Below are 25,546 nucleotides of genomic sequence, written 5' to 3'. Positions count from 1 at the left end.
CTACCTTTAGAGGTACTTGGTAAGGCAAGACATGAGGACTCCCCTTAAAACCATAGATTCCAAAAATAGTAGAAATAGGGTAAGGAATAATATCTCCTCAATTATGTGAAACTTTCAAATTATGGGGGCTATCCATAGGCCTGATGAGACTCATCAGTACCTTAGGGATTCTGGGATTGTCACTCAATATGAAACATCTCAATTTAGAAGCAAAATATCTATCAAATCTAACAAAACTAACATTATTTGCATCCCAGTTCAAATCTATGCTCCACAACTGGAGTGGTAGTGTTTCTCCATTTTCCTCTCTGTTCAATTCCATCTCATTATTGAAATATGTCACCCCCTTAAACAAGAACATATGCATCAATAGAGAGTAGTGGCCAAAATTTTTATCCACTTTGCCTCTCATAATTCCAACCAAACCAATATGAATTTCTTCAGCTAAAATGGAGGCAAAATCAAAGATAACATCTACACCGAAAGAAGCAATTTGAACCATCATATACATTAGGCCAATGGGCATGAAATCTTGCTCATCCTCAACAAGAACATAGCACATGTTCCTATATATCTCTACAACCCGGGAAGTGAAAAGACTCTTCTTAAAAGGTTCTCTAGAGGCTGCAGTAATTATTGCTAGAGTTCCTACAATACCAATGTGTGCCCTTAGTGCACCTCCCCTAATTACATCTCTCTTTTCTTTGTATTATTTTTCTAATTCTAGCAAATTGATTGGCACATGGTAATCTGATAATGGTTCTAAGTGAAAAACTTCTCTAATTTCTTCAGGGCTAATTGAGACTAGAGGCACACCATCACTTCTTCTCACAACCCTAATGGCTTGATCATAATTTTTGGCAATGTCTTCTAGCAAATCATAATCCATGAAAACACTTGGAACTACTAGCTTTCCCAAATCAAAATTCCAGATATTAGCATGAGGGGCAAACAACTTCCTTTCTGAAAACCATTTTTTAAACAAAACAAGACTAGTTTGAGTAGTTACTGCATCCCTAACCCAGTTCCCCTTGTCATATAAGCCATCAGTAATTTTAAGCCTAGGGTTTAATGAAATTAACCTTTTAACCTATGTTGGCTCTATAGTGGATCCTGGATTCTAAAAAATCATCGTGGACATTCCTGTCCATATAGTTAACTTGCCTAGAAAATAATTTCTCAAGAGGCATCTTGATTGTAATAATGGGAACTAGAATGTCATAGAGGTAATGTGTGAGTACTTACTTGATTTTCCAGAATTATCCTTCTTTGAACTTTTGTAGTTACTCTCGAATAGATGTGGGATTGCTTCACGTCTTTACCAAGCTTAGCACAATGTGACCGATAGGTTCTTATGCTCAGATAACATGAAATCTTTGTTGGCATGGGGTTGGAATGAATGAAAATCATTTGTATTATACTCTATTTTTTCACATGCAAAGCTTTCATTCATCATAAATGTGTATAATAGAAAAATAGAGTAGCATCACACTTCCTTTTAAATTTTCACTGTTGATCCTTGAAAAATCCTACGATCTAGGAATGAAAACTAGGCTGACTCAATGTTCCTTTTAGCACACTGGCAGTCAAACCAATAAACTACCTCCATTTGTATCTTTCCTTCAAATTTGGAATTTCCAATTGGGCCCATGGATGACCAAGGACATGTGTCATCGACTCACTAACTCGCTATACTTATCTTTAAAGAACCTTTCCATAGCGAGCTAGCGATAACCATTGATCTTGCTTTGATCGTATGGTAGATATTTGAAATGACTTTTAAGGAAATAATGGTGGGTCCCTTGCTCATTAACTTGCTATACTTATTCATCACACATCTCTTCATAATGAGTTAATGAGCACCATCGATCAATACTTGATCTTGTGGACAGCAATTTAATGCATAGTGGCGGGCTATCACTCGCTAACTCGCTATGCCTAACTTTCAAGAATTTTTCTATAGAAAATTAACAATGGCCTTTGATCTTGGTTTGATCTAATGATCAAAATTCTATGTGCTTTATACATGGGGAGTGGATCCATATACTATTGTCACTGAGATGGTTGAACACGCTAGCACACACATGTACTCCTTTTTTATCTATTAATGGCATCACATGTTGTTGGCCTTGTCACATTTGTGTCTTCCAAGTAGGTCGTTACATCACTACTGGCAAAACATTAAATATCCCTCAAATGATATAGTGACCTCCTAGTAAACAAATGCCAGGAAATAAAGCTCCACTTGCGCATAAGTAAAAGCAAAGTCTACACAAGATTTTCTTCAGGATCCTCAAAATCATTTCTAGTTATAAAAGAACGTTGTATTTTGCAATGATCGGGCCCTCGCTATGTCACTTCTAGAAAAGTGGTGTTATTCCATCTAGCAATATAATGACCTTTGATGGTTTCTCAGTTTCAATGATAGAAAACAAAACACATATTGATTGAAAACCCTAGCAATTAATGCTGGTGTTAGAAAAGGTGGTCGTGCACATTTATAATGCTACATCAGAACTTCCACTGTCATATCAACCTTTTAAAAGAATAATACCTTTTTGCAAAATCTGAGCATTCGTTATGGCACCATCGACAAGTCGAAAGGATTTTTTTGATAGCGACTTAGTGAATTACAAAAAAAACTTGGACACCGATGACACCATTCACAGTTTTCTTCACATGTGTTTATACTTAAAACTAACAAGTCTGAGATACAACATGTGCCAAAATTTACCTCATTTTAACATAATTCTTGGCACCAGATTTCACTTTTTAGTATCACAAAAATGTGTCATCAATCTCACTAACTCGCTATATGTAAAAATCGAGCATTTCTCCATAGTGAGTTAACAATGACCATAGATTCAAAAGGATCTGACGATGGGGTAAAACTTCTTTCACAAGGATTGAACAAAAAACTCAACATGGGCGAGAAAAGAATATTTTCTTATCCTCCTATTTTTTAAAATTTTTGCACCAGGGAAAAGTTTAAAAGGAATGGGACACAGGGTTTTAACAAAATTTTCAGAGGCTAGTAAAAATATGACTTATCTAGGAACCCTACTTAGAATTAATGGAGACAATCTAAAGAAAAAAAAAATTACCTAAACAACAGAAAGTTATTATGCAAAAATTCAAACCAACACATGCCATAGGGTATGAAAGGCTTAAAAGAATATACATGATACATCATCATGAAAGATATAAACATCCATCGTAACAGAGAACCATAAATAAAAAACATAGCTAACTAGGTGCACGGTTCCTCCCAACTATAAATAGCATCATTAGACCATTGATGGCCCTAGCCAACCCTCCATGCATAACATCCCAAGTCACCGAAGAGATCATCGATATTAACATAGTAGGAATGTCACTCCTAAATCACACTACATCATATGTAGAAAAGAAATCTAAAATGCAAAGAAAAGCATAAGATAACATCATCTAACATATGTAAATCATCAATGTAAGGATATGTGTCCACCATCATAATCCATGAACAGAATGAAGATAGATGCCAACAAAAGAATGCATCAGCCATAGTGTCTCAAATGGATCTCAAATGGTAAGAGTGAAAAAGCACTACCACCTGACCATGTGGGACCTAAATGGTCCACTCCCACTACGCTGAGGAGATAATCTCAAGTCCCAAACAGGTTATCAAAACACATAACACAAAAAATCTCTAAGTCCAGGAATCCTAAAAGTATACTAACTCAAAGGTTCCAATCACAACCCGACATCTAATCCCAAAGGCACCACAAGGACATGTAGGAAACCTACTATGCAAGTGCGAAAGTGTCATCACATAGATCATGCTAGAGTTACCCTAGTAGTCTCCCAATAGACCTTGGCCCCCTAGTGATCCCTTGGTCGGGTGTTACACTTTGTGTACACTTTTGCAGGGATGTGGGAAAACCAAGACAGATGATGAGTGTATCTTTTTGATACTCTCAAAGTTGAGGGGACAGTATCAGATCTTCTCTTCTACCTTCTACTCCACTATGGGTGCATTGGGTGATAGACATAGGATGCCTTCATTTGAGATATTTTGTGATCAATTAACTCGTGAAAAGTCCAAGATCAGTCAAATGGATTCACTTTCAAGTTCATAGTCGTAGACATTTCTTGTCAAAGATACATAGGAGCAAAAGTCAAAGTAGATATAAAATCCCTCTTCTACTAGTTCATCATCTTCTAAGAAGAAGGAGAAAAAGAAGACTGAGACTCCTACCTATTCCTATTTTTAGAAAGGATCTCATGATGAGGCACATTATTTTCAGAAGAGATTTGATGGCTATGGGAAACAAATTACAGATTTGCAAGCTCTTCTTCAAAAGAACATTGTCTCTTCTCCATCCTCTTCTACCTCATAGGGGTCTACCTTTTAGTCTTCTTCCACATCTTTTCCATCTACATTATATCTTGGAAAGGTTCATGCATTATAGGCTACCATTGTATCTTCTTCACAAGTTCCTTGGATATTGGATTTAGGTGCTTCTCATCATATGACATCTTCTCAAGCTGTCTTATCTACTCTTGAGGCTTCTCCTATTCCTCATATTCTCATGGGGAATAACATTGCACTACTAGTCTATAGGAAAGGTTCAGTTCACATCTAGGATGGTATATTCATTAATGTATTGTATGTTTTATCTTTTTCTACCAACCTTCTCTCAATTTCTCAGATTACACATAGTGGATCAGGGAAGACAGTTGAGTTCACTACTAATTTAGTCTTCATTCAGGATTGTGTAACAAGAAGTCTTATTTCTATAGGGGTAGTTGATCCTTACACTTTTCTCTACACCTTCTTGCACTTTGGTCCATCATCTCCATTGTTGGAGCACACTATTTCTCTTTTTCAAGAGCATCATGTGGTGTAGTTAGGATACTTGAACCTTTGCATTGTTCTTGAGATCCCTATTTTGACTGCCACACCACACCCAATTGAGGGCTTTTCTCCTCTATAGGATTCTTCTTCTACTCTACTTGATCCTCCAACTTCATTCATTGAGACTACAGGTACACTTGTTGTAGATACTACAAAGGACATTCATGATATTGTCATCACACCTGCCTTGGGGATTCCCTTTCAGGATCCTCATACTTTCACCTTTGGGCATCAGCTAGGCCTTCTAGTTTCCCCTCTCATTTAGGGGTTCTTTTTTTATGTTCCCTTGTTCTTTCCACATTGGAGTTTCATTGGTTTGATCATTTCTATAGGATCTCCATCATTTTGGGGGGGCTTTGGTGTCTATTCTCATGTGGGTGTTGGTTGTATTTATGGTTTTGCGAGAGTCTCTTGAAAAATTTCTAGTGGAAGTTATCCTTGGGGAGTGTTGTTGAGACCTTTCTTCCTTACTTCACTTCATTTTTTCTCAGCATTTTTTTAACCTCTTTTTGGGGGACGGTTTTTCCCATGAGGTTTTCCCTCTTTCTCCATTTTCAGAGGTTACATCTCTTTGCATTGTACATGGTTACCTAACATGGCTTCATTGTCAGCACCCATTCTACATTTCATCTTACTTTTGTGAGCTTAAGGCATTCCCCTAAATTGCACTTAAGGGGGGGTGTTAGAGTAAATAAATAAATAATTATTAATTATTTATTCTATTTACTTAAACTTACTTAGGTTAGTGCATTTATTTAATATTTAATAGTTGATAGTTGTAGTGATGAGTTGTCGACAACACGAGACTTTGTTCCCTTCTAGCATGTTCCACCTTTTTGTGGAAGAGTGCTTAGTTGCCAACCTTATCTTCTACCTCCTTCTAGCTTGTTCTACAAGCTTCCTTGAGGCCTTTATAAGTGGTCTCTCTCTCATTGTAAAATCATCCATTCACATAGCAATTTTATTTTCCTATTGTGAAATATTTTCTCTTGCTTTGTTTCCTTCAAGCTCTTGCTCCTTAAGTTTCTCTTTGGCAAGCTATTTGCACTACAGGTGATCTCGGCAACTATGGAGTTAGATTTCATCAACTTCTACATTCAAGTTTATGAACAACTTTTATTCCCTCAACTTATCAAAAACCTTGCAAATATGAATCAAATGCTCCTCCAATATCTTTTTTAGATCTATCTTTGTGAAATACTTAGCTCCACTCAAACAGTCCATAATATCATCCATCCTTGGCAATGGAAATCTATACTTTATTGTGATCTTATTGATAGTGTGAGAATCTATGCACATCCTCCATTCTCCATTCTTCTTTGATGCTGATACTACTAGCATAGACATGGACTTAGACTCTCTTGAATCAACCCCTCTGCAACAACTCATGAACTTTCTTGTTCAACTCTTCACTTTCTGTTGGTTTCATTTTATGTACTACCTTGTTTGGAAAATTGGCTCTTAGAACCAAATCCATTTAGTGATTGATCTTCCTCATTGGGGACAATCCATTAGGTATATTATCTAATACAATATCAGATAACTCTCCCAACATATTTGCAACTTTTTCAGGTACCTCCTCTACTTCTTCTTTACTATCTTTTGAAATTATAGAAAAAAACACATACTCACACTTCACACCTTTAAGAAACTCTTTTCCATCAACAAAACATATTTTGGTACCACTACATACCTTTTCTTCTTTGTCCTTCATGTCTTTAACTTATGTTTAATGCCATCCTTAGTTAGAGTGTAGGCATTTTCTCACACATCATGTATAGTATGCCTGTCAAATTGCCACAACCTACCCAACAGCATATGACATATGTCCATAGGTATGATATCACATAGTACCTCATCTTGGTAGCTTCCAATCTTGAACCTCACTAAGCATTGCTCATTGAAAATGACCTTGTGGTCATCTTGCACCGAAGCAATATGGTATGGTCATAGGTGTTTCTTCCTCTTCAGCTTCAACTTAGTGATCATCATTTCTAACACTAAATTTTTAGTACTTCCACCATCAATAATCACATCACAAAACTTATCTTCACCTTTCCAGCTTGTTTGAAACAAGCTCCCTCTTTTCTTAGGTTCATTCTCACCACTTAGTGGGACTCTTTCGTTAACTAAGATTTCTCCTCTTTCAACATCTTTAGAATGCAAGGATCTGTCATCTTCATTAACATGTACAACTTTGACCTAGCCTTCTAATCTTTGATCTATCCTTCCTTGGTGTTGGGTACATTCAAATGCTATGTGCCCTTCTTCTTTGTAGTGAAAAGGTTTCCCACAAAAGCCTCCTCTTCTAGATCCTTGTCCTCTACCTCTTCCTCTCTGATCTCTATTGTTATGATCATGGAAATGATTAAATTTTTTTCCCCTCTAGTTATAACTACTACTTCAAGCCTCATCCTTGATCTTTTGATCATAATTACAACTACTATAAGATTGCCCACCAGATCTTCCACTACAACCTCTTCCATTTTTTCTATTTTCAAACTTCTTGCTTAGTTTCTCCTCAACTCTAAGGGAAAACTAATATGCCTTCTTAATATTTCTCATTCAAACTAGACTCAACTCATCTTGAATTCTTTACCTTAATCCATTAAAATAATGGCAACTTTCTCCTTATCAGCTTCTACATGTTTGGTTCTAATAAGAACTCAATAGAACTCTTTGGCATACTCTTGAATAGACTTTCCCACTTGCTTCGACCCTTGCATTTTCTTCAACAAATCAAGCTAATAATGAACAGGAATTAATTTTTGGTTCAATTTAGTTTCCATCTATTCCCATCTGGTGATTTTATACTTTCCTTTTCTATTTCACTGCAACTGAACCTCCTACCACTGGATCTTAGCATGTCCCTTCAACTTTTCCTTCACAAACTTGACCCTATCAGGATCTTTAATATCTCCATATTCAAATTAATCCTCTAGTCCATTGATCCAATCGATTATCTCCTCTAGATTAAGATTTTCCAAAAATGTAGGAATTTCAAACTTAGGTCTTTTCCCAATCTTGGAGATGGCCCTAAAAAGCCTCTCTTCCTCTAGCTTTAGAACTGCCTCTACTCTAGAAATTTTCTTCTAATTTGTCCTCATCCTCACTTTCATCTCTTACAAGAAGATTTATTCCTCTGTGCATTTTTTCTTCCAATGCTTACATCTATCTTTGGAGGGCTCTATAACCCTTAGGTGTAACACCTACAACTCTTCCACCACACTCTCTTCATGGGGGTATTTTTTGTGCTTCTATTTAAACCCTAGTGCAAACTGCCTCACAATCAGCTATCTATCTACACACTCAGTCCAAACCATAGTCCTAGTGTGCACTACCTCATAGTCAATGATCTATACATACACTCAAGAACTCTAGCTCTGGTACCACTTAATGAAAGGTACTCCCTTTAATACCATAAACTTGTAATAGAGACAAAGAGACAAAAAAAAATGCAAGAACAAAATATGGACTTCTTATTTGCACTGCAAATGCAAAATTATAGAATTCATAAGTATAATATGCTAACCCACATGGGTTCCTTTAGTATAATAATTTGCAAGACGAGCTATGAACTATTACTCTAGGTTGTCTTAGACAATGTGCCTTTCTTAAATAAGCAATTTCATGCTACCCAGGGAGGTTCTAGATGTGAAAAATTAATACCTATGCTGACAGATCCTAACAAAACATCTAGAGTCAACCAAATACATCTTTGACAATTATTTTAGAAATTTTGGATAGCCCAACTTTGGAAGGTTGTAACTCATAAACCATTGCTCTTATTGGCTATTATAACCACTTTTTGAAAATTCTAGGTCCTAATCTATAGGCTCAAAATTGTTCTAGTACCCTTCCATCATGTTTTTATACCTCATCTAGGCACTCTATGGCCTCCAACAATAAGCTTGAAGATTTCTCTACAAAGTTTTCCACCAAAAATCCACAATAACTCCTCTAATACTTAAGATGAAGCAATGATATTTTTATGGTAGGCTTATATCTCTAAAATGAACCTTCTTGTAGAAAATGAGAATATTTCAAGCTCATATGAAAAACTTACAAAAAATAGCAAGTTATCATAAGCAGTGACCACCCTATCTACTAATCCTTATTAAAATAGAAAACACTAAAATAAAATATTTTTGGGTGATGCAAGATTTCCCTTATAACTAGGATACTCCTACATCAGATTTACTTGCCAACAAATTCAATTGCTGGATATCTCTAACTTGCTCAAGGTCAATCTTAGTGCCTTCTTGGAAAACTATGTGACCAAGTAATCCACATTTGGTAACATAGAAAACAAAAATCTTGGGATTGAGTGAAATCCCATGTTCCCTACATCTTCTTAATACTTTCTCCAAGTCCTTCAAGTGATTCTCTCTTTTCTTGGAGAATATTATCATATCATGTAAGTATATGACAATAATTTTATCCTTGATGTAAACAAAGGACAAATTCATTTCCCTTTGAAAGGTAGATCCAACATTAATTATCCCATAGGGAATTCTATTATATGAAAATTTTCCACAAGGGGTAGTTAATGTTATTTTAAATTGGTCTTTCAAGTCTACCTCAGTTTGATTAAAACCTAAAAAGACATCTAATATGGACATCATCTCTAATCTATCCACTATTTTTAGTAGGTGATCCATGTTGGTAAGGGTATAACTATCCTTCAAAGAAGCTTGATTCAAATTTATAAAGTCCACACAAATTCTGATTTCCCCATTCTTCTTTTGGATAGGAGCAATGTTGACTATCCAAGTTGAATTGTGTATCAGGTAGATGATTCCTTCTTCTAGCATCTTGTGAACCTCTCTAAAAATGGCATCTAAGACCATTGGGATATAATTGCATTGCTTTTGTCTGAAAGGTCTGGCTTCAGGTTTGAGGGGGATATTGTGCTTGAACTCACCATTTCTAAAGGTCTTTAAGTCCTCGTATCCCCAAGAAAAAATGTCTTGATATTCAAAAAGCAATCCTCTAGCTTAGTCCTTTCTTCATTTAAGAAACTGCTACCAACATTAACCATCTTGGGTTTATACTCAGCGCCAATATTCATTCCTTAAAACTCTATAAAGGTTCCACCTTACCTACCCCTTTCACTTCTAATAAATGCATCATGCCTATCAAACAAATTTTCAAGAGAAATGAGGTGTCTCGGAATCGTGTTACCTTTAATTTGTTCAATACCGAGCTCCAACTCTTTCTTGTTGTCAGGCAAAAATTTTGGGTAAACATTCTTGCTTCTTTCAAAGTATTGATCACTAAAAGGTTTGGATCTTTCCAGGAAACACTGAATTTTCTTATTACTATTGAAGACTTCTCATAATTCAATAATGTTAGGAACATTGGTTCTAAACAAAACTTCAACTTTGTATTGATTATCTATGAATTCTAGATGTGGATGTAGAAGAGAAGATGAGGTAGTTAACATATCTACCCTAGCATTCTATTCCCTTGGAAAAACTTGTATTGAGAAGGCATCCAAGTCCTCAATTTCATCCCAGAGCCTATTTTTGTAGCTTTGAAGCCTTATATTCATTATAGTGTATTGTGCATAGACTTACTTCATTGTAAGCTCTACATCTCCTTGGGCTCTTAGAATCTTTACCCATCTCTTCTTTATATTATTAATATGCAACCATTATTCTTCATACTCTACTATACTATTAATCTTCTTGAGTTACATTTTTTATGCAAGTTGTGTTACATCTCCATCTATGGAAATGAGCACCACTCCAACACTAGATCCAATAGTATCACAAGTTTTGTGAAACTCTAAGGTCCAAATCTCTTTATCACTAGAAGGATCAAATTTTCCCTCTAAATAACTAAAGTCAAAGAACAAAATGTATTTTCCAAAATCCATCTCTTGAAATAGAATTTGGGCCTTAGGATCATCAAATTTCATGATAGTGAATTTGGCCTTCTCCTCTAGTTCTAACTTGATCTTCTTATTACCAATGGGAATTATGGCATGAGACCAATTCATCTTGATTTCCCCTCCCATATCTATGCAAAAACTCCTACTCAATAGCATTCAATAGCTAGTCAAGATATTAACTACCAAGATAGTTAATTCCATTCTCTTTGCAGGGTGCATGACTAAGGCTACTTTTGCATTTTTTACTTTCCCTAAATGGGGAACCTGTTTTGCTTCCATGGAATGACAACATCAAAATGTCTTGGTTAAGGTCAATCCTATAGCATGATAAATAAAAGAAGGCATACCATTATTAGAGGTTCTAAAATCAATTATGAAATTACTTAGTTTATGACCATTTGCATAAAATGAAATGTAAAATGGATCGGTTTTCTAAATAGGAGAGGAAGCCAAGACTGACACTTCTTCTTCTTTAAAGAGCATAGGTAATACAAGATATTCATTATCTAGTGGTTCATTATTAAATTGTGATTTTTCATTGCTAATATTTGTATTGACATTAGGTTGAGTTTTACAATTAGCCTTGCCTTTATAGTAGTGTACTAGCTTTTGCAATTTGGGGTGAATGCACTAAGTTGTGGTGCCAAAAAGATGAAACCTCTTTTTTTAATCAAAATTTATGATAGTACATATGCACTATAGCATACACTCACTATGGCATAGGCTTAGTCTTGTTGAGCCCAGGCCATAGAACATGTCTGCTATAGCACAGACACTATGGAGAAATGGAACTCTCAATAAAGCATCCATGCTATGGAGAAATGAAATTCTCAATAGCGTGTGTGTGCTATAGCATGTATGAGCTAATGAAAATCACATACAATAATAGAAACCCCTACTCTCTCTCCCTCTCCCTCTCCCACTCTCTCCTTCCCTCCTCTCCATTTCTCCCTCCCTCTCTCCCTATTTCTTCCTTGCTCTCTCTACATCCTATCCCACACACTTTCCCTCCTCCCTCCCTCCCTCCCTGCCTCTCTCTCTCTCTCTCTCTCTCTCTCTCTCTCTCTCTCTCTCTCTCTCTCTCTCCCTCCCCCACTCTATGTCCCTCTCTCTCTTTCAATTAATCCTATCCAATGTACTTTTTGAACCTCCATCCCCTACTTTGTATCACTTTCTCTAGCTCTATTTTTATTTCTCCCACTCTCCTTCCTTTCTATCTCCCTCTCTACCTACCCCATCTCTTTCTTTGCAGTCTATTACATACTCTCTTTGTCTCTCTCTTTCTCTCTCTATCTCTATCTCCCTCTCCCTCCCTCCCTCCCTCCCTCTCTCTCTCCCTCCCCCACTCTCTCTCCCTCCCTCTCTTTCTATGCATCCCATCTCATGTAATCTTTGAACCCCCATCCTCTACTCTCTCTACTCTCTCTCTCTTTGTCTCCCCAATCCCCCCTCCCTCAATACCCCATCCTCTCTCTTTATTTGCATTCTATGCCATATTCTTTCCCCCATCCCCTTCTCTCTCTCTCTCTCTCTCTCTCTCTCTCTCTCTCTCTCTCTCTCTCTCTCTCTCCTCCCTCCCTCCCTCCCCCCTCTCATCCCTATCCCTCTCCCATTACTATTTTTCAAAATAATAGTCCAACATAACTGGGGGAGGGGGGTGAATCATTTATCCAACAATTAAAACATTTATCTTCCTTAAATAAACTTAACCATTCAGCCAAAGTAAATAGTAACCACAAAAAGATGCATATAGATAACCACACCAAATAAATTGACTAGGGAAACCCTAGATTAGAGGGAAGTCCTGGTGGAAATGATGCCTACAAGATGATGTAATAATATAAATATTCTTTGTTAGAGGATGGACCCCATTAGCAGTCTATTACAACATTTAGTATATATGAGTCCCTATTAGGAGACTTTGAATCCTTGTTAGGATATTCCAACCCTATTAGGAGTTGTGGCAACCCTATTGGGAGTTGTAGTACAATGTATGCAACATAAGCCCATTGCCCAAACATGCAATTTCAACCACAAGAAGAGATCACTACTCAAGAAAGTAATTTACTATTATGTTCCTTCTTTCCTTTGTAATATCAACCAAACCAATCATTGTTAGACATTATAAACCAAGTCATGAAACTCAAATCCAAATATCAAACCTTGGATCACTCAATAGAACCTTGCCAATGAAGTTTCCTTCACTTCCACTCTGCTTTGCTCAACTTCACATTCTTCTCTCTCTGCTACTTACAATTACTTTTCCATGTCATACTTGAAAAAATAAAATGTCCTTCCTTTATACTGAGTCCATAAAAAAATTCCTAAGTTAATTGTTAGACCTTCTCAATTAATCATTATAGGACCATATTAAGAACATGTTACACTTAGCAATAACATTAATCTTCCACCTTGCAACTTGAATAACTTTTTGTACATGCAATATTATGACAAGGGAACTTAGCCATGTCATCACCAACATGTCTTCCTCATATCCTCAACCTAAATTCTCAAAATAAAAACTCTTCTATGAGATATAACAAGTTTATGAGAACATGCCTCTGTAAACTCTATCTTAGAACAAACATCACCAAAACTTACATAAATTCTTTCAGACTTATCATTTCCTCATCTGACATTAACCACATATACTAGATACTTAGATGTATCTCCCATAACCTTAGATAGTTAGAATACTCAACTAGCCATCCATACCATCTTGATCTTTCTATTTTTCTATTAGATACCATAGAAAATTGCTATGTTGACATCAATGACAACCTCAGTCATCAATGTAACATATCATCATTGTAACATATCTACAATACACCCCCATAGCAATATCATCATCATTTATGCTTCCAATAATCTCCCCCTTTGGTATTGATGGAAACATAGATGAAGAACATCTTGTTCTATGAATACCAACAAAAGACCATTCATCTTTCTTTTATAATCCTCTTCATCAATCATTCTTTGCCATTGATATACATCAATGTGTGCTTCTTCCCCATGATGTTTTTCATGAATTAGTTCTCCCCCTTTGACATCAATTTCAATGGTTTCAACAACCATCAAACTCTATAATGATTGATTCTTACTAGCTCAAGTGTCCAAAGACATTGTTCAAAACAACATCCAACAAGAGTCCTAGATGACTTTGTCCATCATAGATACTCTCCTATACAAGAAGGATCAACATTATGTCTAGAAAAATAACGGTTCTCTATTACACTAAATTAATTCACTCTTGCATCTTCTATTCTACTATAGGAAGGAGCATAACCCCTAACATACCTCACAAATACTCAAAAATCTCTTTGGGAAGAGGCTTAGTGAATATATCTACAATCCACTCTTTAGTGCTCACATAATCCAATCTAATTTCCTTTTCTTCAACTTTCTCTCTCATCATGTGATAGTTAATACAAATGTGCTTGGTCTTTGAATACAACACTGGATTCTTAGACATATTTACCATGCTTTTGTTGTCACAATGTATAACAACAAGTTCATTGATTTCTATCCTTATATCCTTCAACTTTTACTTCATCCAAACAACTTGATTACAATTGTTTACTACTACAACATATTCTGCCTCCAATGTACTTTTTGAGGTACAATCCTACTTCTTGCTTAGCCAAGAAACCAATCTTCCTCCAAGAAAGAAGGCTCCACCAATGGTGGTCTTTTTGTCATCTATATTGCTTGCCCAATCAACATTAGTATAAGCACATAAAGTGAAATCATTAGATCTATCATACTACAATTCAAGTTCATATGTTCCTTTCAAATATCTAAATATCTTTTTGACTACTACGTAATGTGCTTCTCTAGGATCAGCTTGGAATCTTGCAACAATTCCAACTGCATTTGCTATATCTAGCCTTGTGTGAGTTAGATATTGCATTCCTTTGATCATAGATCTATACTTCTTTTTATTAATAGTAGGTTTCTTGTCCTTTGTAGATAACTTGTGTCCAATTAATGTATGTATTCCAATGGTTTTACATGTTTCCAAACCAAACCTTTTTAGTAAATCCTTGAAATACTTAGTCTAAGGAATAAAGATTCCTTCTTTATTCTATTCAATCTATAATCCTAGAAAATATTGCATCTCTCCTATCATACTCATCTCAAATTCTTTCTTTATCTCTTTAGAAAATTTGTCACTTTCATCATTATTTCCTCTAGATATCATATCATCAAAAAATATTACCAAAATCATCAAACCATTATTGATTTCTTTCCAATATAGATTACTATTTGCATACCTTTGCTATATCCAAGATTTGTCAAATGCTTGTCCAACCTTGCATACCAGGTTCTAGGTGCTTACTTCAAGCCATACAATACTTTCTTTAGTCTACATACTATGTCCCTATCATTTGTCAAAGGACAACCTTTAGGATGTTCTATGTACACTTCTTCTTCAAGTTCTTCTTTTGGAAATGCTAAATTAACATGCATCTAATACACTTTGAATTTATTTTGTGTTGCAAATGCTAAGAATAACATTACTGCTTCTATTCTATCCATAGGAGTATAGGTCTCATCATAGTATGTTCCTTCTTGTTGTGAGTAACCTTTAGATACCAACCTTTCCTTGTTCCTTACAACTTTTCCTTTCTCATTCAACTTATTCCTTAATACCCATTTAGTTGCTATCACATTATTTTTTGCTAGTTTAGGGACCAATTCCCATGCCTCATTCTTTACTATCTAATCCAATTCCTCTTTAGTAGCTTGTTTACAATAATCAACTTTACATGCTTCATTTTTATTTTTTGGTTCAACTTGAGATATAAAACATAGCTCTTCATTAACTCTACTTCTTGTCATCACACCTTTATCTCTACTTATGATGATATGCTTAGATAGGTGATTCTTTATCATATTCTTTTCTAAAGTAGAAGTTTCTATCTCAACTCTTGGCTCTATTGAAGTTTTCAAGCTTTATTCCTGCCTTGGCTCTCCTTCATTCTACAAATCATTATTTGTCGCAAGAAATACTTCATAATTCCTTGGCTTAGTAACAACATCATCATCTAAATTGTAATCAATCATCATTTCTCGTATCCTTAATTTCTCATCAATTCTCACATTTTCACTTTTCATAATAGTCTTAGTTATCAGATTATAACATCTATAAGCATTTATTTTTAATGAATAAACACAAAACATACCTTCATCACTTCTAGAATCAAACTTACTAATATCATCATCTCTTTTGATATAACACTTACTACCAAGGATTTTGAAATACTTAACTATAGGTGAGTGACAAAACCATGCTTCTCTCTGAAACATCTTGGATACATCATTCCCAACTAACATAGCCCTTGCTACTTCTATAACTGACATGTTCCTTCTCTCTACAATGTCATTCTATTCAAGGGTTCTCAGAGCCAATAACCATCTTTTGATTCCATTTTCTTCAGAAAAAGATGTTAAACTCATTTAAAGTAAATTATCTTCCTTTATTTGATCTTAAACATTTAATCTTCATGCCATATTCATTCTCAACTCTATTCTTGAATATCTTGAACTTATCAAATACCTCAATTTTCTCTTTAAGAAATGCAATCGACATCATTCTAGAAAAATTATCAACTAGAATCATAAAATGCCTTTCACCATAGAATCCTTTAGTCTTTGTAGGACTACTAAGACTTGTGTGTACAATCTCTAACTTTTTTTATTAGTAAACTTCTTGTTGGGAAAGGAATTTTTTGCTGGATATAGTTGTTCAATTGTGTTGTCTTTGATGTTACATAAATGTCATATTAGTTATCAAATAGAGTCTACTAAGCTTAGTTGGTCAACAAAAAATATTACAAAGTCTACCGAGCATTCTTGAATATACTATGTGGAAACAGTTTCTACTGAGCTCACTCAAGCATCGAAGGTTTCTGTGACAAAAGTTAGTTTCTATTGAGCTCACAAGGTTATCAAAGGGAAGATAGTGTTTACCAAGTTCACTTGGTCTCCAAAGGATTTTGTAGAATTCACAGTGTTTACCGAGCATCAGTAGGCTAACACTAGAAATCATTTCTGAAGTAATGTTTACTGAGTAGGGTCAGCCAATGAAGGATTTCATTGTTTTGGAAAATAAAGTTTAATTATTTCATGTAATGAATGTAGCTAACTAATGTAATGATTATTGGTAAATGTAACTTGTATATGATTTGACTAGACAATTTGTAAGGTATAAATAAAAGGTCAAGTTGTGAATTCAAATGTATGGATGAATGAATGATTGAGCATGCAAGTGAGTTAATTGTGTGAAGAGAAAAGTGTGAGAAATTTTTGAAGAAGGATCAGATATCCTTGAGGAGTAGCAAATATGTATTCAATCAAAGAGGGTCTAGTGAAGTAGAGTAGAGATCTGTAATAACAAAGTTTAGTTGCATCTCATTCAAGTCAATTCATTCTTACTTTTTCATCATTGTAGTAGTGATTCTTAAATCTCTTAATAGAGTTGGTTTAACAACCATTTTTGTAAATCCTCTAACAAGGTGGATAGTTCTATTGAATTATTCTTAAGTCCTCTAGCAAGGCCACTCTTAGTAGGGTGATTAAATCTTTTAATAAGGTCACACCTCACAGTGTGTTTTGTAACCTTTAATATGGTTGTCTCCTAACAAGGCTCTCTTCAGATGAGTGAAAATTGGTAGAAAGTTACTTGGTGGTTTTTCCCATATTGGGTTTCCACATTAAATCTAGTTTCTCTTGTGTAGATGTTATTTCTTTTATTTATGCAGGATAGCTCTTTGTGAATGCTTAAATATTAGTAATAAGTTAACATACATTTACCAAGTTACAACATTTTTCTCTATGTCTACTGATTGACATCAATAACTAAGTTTATAAGACATTTAAGGGATCTGTGGATTTGTTTTTGTGGTAATTGATTCACTCCCCTTCTTAGTTACTCCATCTATATTTCTAAAAATTGTTATTAGATTTTTTGGTGCTTGCAGGAAGGATATCAAGGATCTAAGTTAAAGATTAGGATGTCTTACAAGAGGTAAATTCCAAGGGTTAACAGGGATAACTTTTCAGCATGGAAATGTCTCATGAGACTCCATTTGTCTTCCATTGGAGATACAAGATTGAAATATCTTGATGAAGCATATGTAACTCCTTCTGGTACCCTATCTATTAATGACAATGCTGAGAAGAAGACTCATAACACCATGATGATAGACATTCAATCTACCCTAGGTTATGAACAATTTGACGATGTCAAGGACTACAAAACTACCTTTGAAATGTGGAACAAGATGAAGGATGTCTATGGAGGTGATGAAAATGTGAGAAGAGCCAAAGCATAAAGTCTAAGAGGACAATTTAATCAAATGAGGATGAGAGAGGATGAAAAAATTGCCAAATATGTTGAAAGAGTCAAAGTAGTCATCAATGCAATCAAGGCTTCTAGAGGAGACATTGAGGATGAAACAGTTGTAAGTAAAGTTCTTAGAACATTACTTCCCATTTATGCAAATAGATTTTCTGCAATTCAAGAAAGAAGACATGAAGCAAATCATAAGATCAATTTAGAAGCCATAATAGGAAGATTGACTGCATTTGAGCTAGATAACTATGACAACTATGTTCCAACTTCCAAGAACATTGAATCAGCATTTGAAGCCAAGATTTCACTCAAAGAAAAGGGTAAGAAGATAAATAATTCTTAGTCAAAAATTGAAGAAGAATCAGAATAGAGTTCTGACAGTGATCTTGAGGTGGTTGAAGCTTTGATAGCAAGGAAATATTCTAGAGGCAAAGAGAAATACAAAGTTAAAGTTACTCTAATGTGTTTTTCATGTGAGGAAATTGGTCATATTGCTGCTAGGTTCCCAAACAAGAAAAATAAGGATGAGATGAAAGGTCACAAGTGCAATGGCAAGAAAGAATTCAAATCATTCAAAGACAAAGGTAAGAAAACATGTTTCATGGCTAAGGATTCTAATTATTCTAATGATAGTGAAGATGAAATTGTTTACATTATTGTGAAAGATGAATCTAAAAATTATGAGGAAGATAAAATGACACTTATCTCTCATGTGACCAAAAATGATACATGGGTTATAGACAGTGGTTGTTCGCATCATATGATTGGTGATAAAAAAATGTTTGAACATTTTAAAGACTATGATGGTGGTAATGTGAGGTTTGGTAGTAATAAACCTTGTTGCATAAAAGGAAGAGGAAGAATCTCACTAACCAAAGAACTTATATGTGCTAATGCCTATTGGGTTGAAGGAATAAAACATAATCTATTGAGTGTGGCATGGCTAATCAATAATGGATTCAAAGTGGAATTCATGCATAGAAAAGAAATGCTACTAGATGACAAAGGAAATCTGATTGAATCAGGCATACAAACAAATTTAACTTGTTCAATCTTGAAGTTGGTGAATGTTCAAGCTTTATTGCTCAAGTTGAAGAAAGTTGGTTATGGCACAGAAGGTTATGTCATGTGAACTTTGATAATTTGGTGAAAATAAGCAAATTCAAGAAAGTAAGAGGTATTCCTAGTATAAAGAAACTTGATGTTGGTTATGCAAGAATTTTCAAATTGGTAAGATGGGAAAGACTAGCTATAAAAGTAAGAACTCTCAGTTTGAAGAAGTTTTGAAAATTGTGCATACTGATTTGTGTGGATCTATTGGAATTAAAATCTATATTGGAGAAAAGTTCTTCATTCTTTTTTTTTATGATTACTCTAGAATGATAACTGTCATGTATTTGAGAGAGAAATTAGATGTGTTTGAGAAGTTCAAATGGTATCTAGCTAGAGTAGAGAAGGAAATAGGGAAAAGACTAAAATGCTTGAGGTTAGAAAGAGGTGGTGAATTCATCTCCCATGACTTCAATAACTTTTGAATTGAAAGAGGAATCAAAAGATAGGTATTAGCCCCTAGAACTCCTAAGCAAAATGGAATAGCTGAAAGAAGGAACATATCTATCATGGGCTATGCAAGAACTTTAATGATTGAAAAGAACATTGCTATCAAATACTAGAAGGAAACTATCAGCACTATAGTTCATACCTTGAACCGAGTATAGCTGAAGAAGGACTCATTCAAAACCCCCTATGAGTTATGGTATGGCCATAAACCTAATGTAAGTTACCTAAAAGTATTTGGAAGAAAATTTTATATTTTGTAAGAATCTAGATAAGGTAAATTTGATGTGAAGAGTGATGAAGGAATATTTTTGGGATATTCTTGCAAGAGTAAAGCATATAGATATTTGAATTTGTCTACTCACAAAGTCATAGAAAGTACACATGTGAAAGTTGATGAGTTTTTAGAAAGGACTAAAGAAGAAAGCAAAAAGGAACCAAAAGATTATAGGAGATTTGATTTTATTGAACCTGATATAGTGCCGGATACATCTATCAATCAAGAAACTTCTACTCTCGAGTCTTCAGTCACCGAGTTGTAAGAAGTTCAAAAAAAGCTACAGGAACTTAAGTCATATTCAGATGCTACCATCCTAATGCCTACCAAGTCTAAAGGACTTGAGTAGTAGACAGAGAAGCTAGAGCACAAATTTGAAACTCAAAATGAAGACAATGGAACTCAGTCAAAAGGCAAGGAACTTGTATTAGCAAAGTATGTTAGGAGACATCATGCACTAGATCAAATCATTGGAGACAAATCTGAAGGTACTATGACAAGAAGTAAGCTAAAAGGTACTTGTTTACTTGCTAATTTTGAACCTAGAAATGTCAAGGATGCATTAGAAAAGGAAAGTTTGATTGAGGCTATGAATGAAGAGATAGAGAAAATAGAGAAGAACAAAACATGGACTCTTGTATTGAGGCCTAAAGATAAAAATGTGATTGGAACTAAGTAGGTATTTAGAAATAAGTTGAATGAAGATGGTAAGGTATCAAGAAACAAAGCTAGAATAGTATGTAAAGGCTACTCCCAAGAAGAAGGAATAGACTATGGAGAGACTTTTGCTCCTGTTGAAAGATTGGAAGGTGTTAGGGTCGTACTTGCATATGTTTTATACAAAGGATTTAAGGTTTATCAGATGGATGTCAAATCAGCATTTCTCAATGGTATACTAGATGAAGAAGTCTACATTGAGAAACCTAAAGGTTTTGTTGATCTATACAAGAAGGACATGGTTTGCAAATTACACAAAGCATCGTATGGTCTGAAACAAGCCCTTGGAGCATGGTATGAAAGATTGCATAACTATCTTATTTAGATTGGTTTTCAAAGAACTAATGATAATAGTAGCTTGTATATCAAGGAAGGACCAAATAACAAGATTGTTTTGGTAGAAATATTTGTGGATGACACTTTGTTTACAAGAAATGATGATCTATGCAAAGAATTTTGAAAGTAAATGAACAAGGAATTTGAGATGTCAATGTTTTGTGAGATTAAATTCTTTGTTTGTCTTCAAATTCAGTAGAGTAAGAATGGTATCTACATCACCCAGTCTAAATGCATCAAGGAGATACTCAAAAAAATTTCAATGGAAGATTGTAAACTAGTTGGAACTCCTGTGTGCACTAGACTAAAGCTTACCAATGATGATGAATCAAAAGAGGTAGATCAGACATTATATAGATCAATGATTGGAAAGCTATAGTATGTAATTCATACAAGGCCAGATGTTGCTCTTTCAATTGGTATTGTAGCAAGATTTTCAGCAAAACCAAGAGAAAATCAAATGATGGAAATCAAAAGGATCATGAGATACTTGAAAGGCACTAAAAATTATGGATTCTGGTACAAATTTGGAGATATTTTGGACTTGAAAGTGATTAGTGATGCAGATTGGGTAGGAAACATTGATGAGAAAAAGTGTACAAGTGGAGGATCATTCTTTCTTGAAAAGAGGTTGGTTTCTTTAACAAGAAAAAAGTAAAATTGCACATCTCAATGTACAGTAGAAGCAAAGTATGTTGCAGCAGTAGTATACTGTTCTAATATTGTTTGGTTCAAACAATTATTGGAAGGCATGAAGATAGAAATCAAAGAACCAGTTGCTATGTTTTGTGACAATACAAGTGCAATCAACATATTTAAAAATTCAGGGATCCATTCAAAAACCAAGCACATTGCAATAAAATATCATTTTGTTAGAGAATTAGTGCAGGACAAGGAGATCAAATTGGAATATGTTCATAGAAAAGAAAAAATTGCTACCATATTCACCAAACCATTACCTAACGATGCATTCTTGTATCTAAGAGGTAAGTTAGGGGTCATTCCCCTATCCGAGGCTCACTAAAATGAAGCTTTAGTTATGCATCAATAAGAACCAAGTTGAAGATCTATCAATTGATGTAGCCTAATCATGGGAATATTGCATATGAATCAATCCTTAAGGTACATTGTTACTCAATTGGCTTGTGTTGTCTTTGGCATGTGTTGTTAAAGATGGAGAGTATACTATCATATGCTTCTGAAATTTGAATTTGTTTGTGAAAAAATTGTTTTTTGAAAAGAAGCTATGCAATTCCATCACAGAGGGAGATTACTATATTTTAGAAGTTTGTGGCATATAATCTAAGAGGAAGAAATATTCTATCAGGAAAAGACATGTTGTCAAATTTCATTCTACCATGACAGGTTGTGTTGCCATCAATGCAGAATAGGGAGATTGTTGGATACAATTGTTCAATTGTATGTTGTCTTTGATGTTACACAAATGTCATATCAGTTATCAAATAGAGTCCACCAAGCTCTATTGGTCAATAAATCAAATTACAAACTCTACTGAGTATTCCTGAATATACTCTATGGAAACAGTTTCTACCGAGCCCACTCAGGTGTTGAAGGTTTCTATGATAGATTTTAGTTTCTACCAAGCTCACAAGGTTATCAAAGGGAAGATATTGTTAAACGAGTTCACTCGATCTCCAAAGGATTTTACAAAATTTGATTTGTGTACCGAGTGTCATTTGGTTAACACTAGAAATCATTTTTGAAGCAGTGTTTACCGAGAAGGGTCAGCCAATAAAGGATTTCATTATTTTGGAAAATAAAGTTTAATTGTTTGATGTAATGAATGTAGCCAACTGATGTAATGATTATTGGTAAATGTAACTTGTATATGAGCCTTTGGGTAATTTTTAAGGTATAAACAAAAGGTCAAGTTGTGAATTTAAATGTATGGATGAATGAATAAGTGAGAATGCAAGTGAGTTAATTGTGTGAAGAGGAATGTGTGAGAAAATTTTGAAGAAATATAAGATATCCTTGAGGAAGAGCAAAGGTGTATTTGATTAGAGAGGATCTAGTGAAGCAAACCAGAGATCTATAACAACAAAGTTTAGTTGCATCTCATTCAGTCACTTCATTGTTACTTTTTCATCATTGTAGCAACGATTCCTAAATCTCTTAACAGAGTTGGTTTAACAACCATTTTTGTAAATCTTCTAACAAGGTGGACAGTTCTATTAAATTGTTCTTAAGTCCTCTAGCAAGGCCACTCCTAGTAGGGTGATTAAATCCTTTAACAAGGTCACACCTCATAGTGTGTTTTGTAACCTTTAACTTGGTTGGCTCCTAATAAGGCTCACTTCAAAAGAGTGAAAATTGGTAGCTAGTTAGTTGGTGGTTTTTCCCATATTGGGTTTCCACATTAAATCTAGTGTCTCTTGTGTAGATGTTATTTCTTTTATGCATGCATGTTAAATATTTGTGAATTCTTAAAGATCGGTAATAAGTTAACATACATCTACCAAGTTACAACATTTTTTTTTGTGTGGGTACTGAGTGACAACAGTAACTAAGTTTATAAGACATCTAAGGGATCTATGGATTTTTTTTTGTGGTAACTGATTTACCCCTCCCCCCCTCCCTCTTAGTTACCCCATCTATATTTCTAATAGTTTTGTTATGGTTTGCCAAAAAAATTCCTTGCAAATTGTGTTAGTAGGCTTTAAAATCTTAGGAAAATCTCTAACTACAGCCATACTACTAGTCTTCACAATACTGTCAAAGTTTATACGATAAAATCTCTTATGCCATAACCAACTATCATCTAGCTTTTCAACCAAGCATGTCATTTTAGTAGGATTCAATTGAAATACATTACCTCTAGATCTAGTTCATGTTCCAATTAGCTTTCCTTCTTTATCTTTGATCATGCATGTCTTCTTTGTGAAGTGCAAATAAAAACCTTTGTCCACTAGTTGTCTAACACTCAAAAGATTATGCTTCAAACCATCAACAAAATATACATCCTCAGTGTTAGTTTTAACATCAAGAGTTATATATCTAATACCTTCAACTTAGCATGTTGCATTGTTTCCAATTCTAAAAATGCCTCCATCCTCATTTTTTATGTCAAATAATTTGTTTATATCACTAGTCATATAATGTGAACAACCACTTTCAATTATTTAATTAGATTTCTTTTCAACCTTTGACACCAAGGCTACTTTTTCTGGACTTTCTTCTTTAATTGCCACAAATCCTATTTCATCATCACTAGCACTTACTACTTGATCATCAGAATCATTTTGTTCATTTGCATACAAACACTCTCTATCTCTTCTAGGTTTATAATTTCCTTTATACTTTTTCCCTCTTTTAGGACACTTAGATGCATAATGACCATATTCATTGCAAGTCCAACATGTAAAGATTTTCTTATTGCCCTTTTCTCTTCTTACTAGAAGCACTACTCCTTCTTCAATATTTTCATCCTCATCAAATCTATTACTAGTAGAAAAATCTCCTCTATCTCTTGTGCTTCTTGATAAACTAGCTCAAATATTCAAGGCACTAAAAGCTATACTAGTTTTGGCCAATTCTCCAAACTTTCTAAGCTCATTCTCAACTACTTCATGTCTTCCAAGAAATGTATCCTTTATGAAATCTTTGGTACAAGATATCAACAACTATATCATTTGAACCACTAGATTAAAAGGTGGTGTTAAGCTCTTCAATATCTTTCATATAATCTCATCATCTTTGTTGGTTCCTCCTTTAGATCTAATACCTGTAGTGATTTTTGATATCCTACCTACATATGTTCTTATAGATTCATCTTCCATCATATTAACATTTTGAAATACACAAATCCCTCTTTGTAACCTTAATTTTTTAGAATTTTAATCACCTTCAAAACTATTTTCTAAAGCTTTCCAAATAAAATGAGAAGTAGCAAGTGACTTTACCTGATTGTACTCAATTTTAGGAAGTGCAGTTAGTAATGCTTCTCTAGCTCTTATGTCACATATAAAAAATCTCTTTCTACCATACTACAAGTTTCCAAATTATTTTCAACAATTATTGTCTTTTTTATTTTTGTCAAGATCCAATATCCTCGACCCATACATAGTAGACGTGTCTTCATTTTCTATTTCTAGTTTTCATAATTTATTCCATCAAACTTCAAAACATCTTTCCTTAACATGCTTGCCATGGATCTCCCAAACTTGTTAAATTGTATCTTCAAGGACCTGATGTTGTGATACCAATTGTTAGAAACAATAGTCCACCAAGATAATCAGGGGGTGGGGTGTGAATTAGTTATCTAAAAATTAAAATATTTATCTTCCTTAAATAAACTTAACCATTCAACCAAAGTAAATAGAAAGCACACAAAGATGCACATATACAATTATACTAGATAAGTTGACAAGGGAAATCCTTGATCAGAGGGAAAACCCTGGTGAGAATGATGCCCACAAGATGATGTACTAATATAAATATTCCTTGTTGGAGGATGGACCCTATTAGGAGTTTATTATAACATTTAGT

The sequence above is a fragment of the Cupressus sempervirens genome, chromosome 1 (assembly GCF_028749045.1).
Source record: "Cupressus sempervirens isolate cs-2001-9-10 chromosome 1, ASM2874904v1, whole genome shotgun sequence".
Classification (NCBI taxonomy): domain Eukaryota; kingdom Viridiplantae; phylum Streptophyta; class Pinopsida; order Cupressales; family Cupressaceae; genus Cupressus; species Cupressus sempervirens.
The sequence above is the reverse complement of the archived record's forward strand: the minus strand, read 5'-3'. Positions refer to the sequence as shown.